The sequence below is a fragment of the Myotis lucifugus genome, unplaced genomic scaffold (genome assembly GCF_000147115.1).
Source record: "Myotis lucifugus unplaced genomic scaffold, Myoluc2.0 scaffold_714, whole genome shotgun sequence".
Lineage (NCBI taxonomy): Eukaryota > Metazoa > Chordata > Mammalia > Chiroptera > Vespertilionidae > Myotis > Myotis lucifugus.
Window position 1 is genome coordinate 235,893 of NW_005871762.1, and position 477 is coordinate 236,369.

The following is a 477-nucleotide window of genomic DNA, read 5'->3' on the forward strand; positions in this document are numbered from 1 at the left end:
TGCACCTCCTCCCCTGGAAATGACTCTCCACCTCCTCCTGCCCTCCAGTCCCCACAGGACACCCCAATTCCCAGCAGCCAGGGCAGGAGGCCTCTGAGCACTGTGGCCTCCAGAGGGTCTCCTGCCTCCATCACTCACCCTCAGCCTTGCTTTTCTTTTCTTTCTTTTTTTTTGGGGGGGGGGCACAGGCTCAGTGTAGTTTAATTAGGAAACTAAACAAGCTGGGTGGAGTGGGATGATCGGACAGCTGGCATGGAACCCTTGGGTGACTGGCAGTCTTGGTGGTGTGGGCCCGGGCAGGGGGAAGGCACGGCTATTTGACAAGGAGAGGTGAGCGGTGGAATCCCACTCCCCAAGGATGTGCTCTGGGAGGCCAGCTGACATGCATGCAGCATGGGGATCGTTCAGGCAGCTTGAACCATTGGCTAGGCATCGGCGAAGGTTGAGGGCTCAGGCAGTTCGCAAAGGATTGTGGTC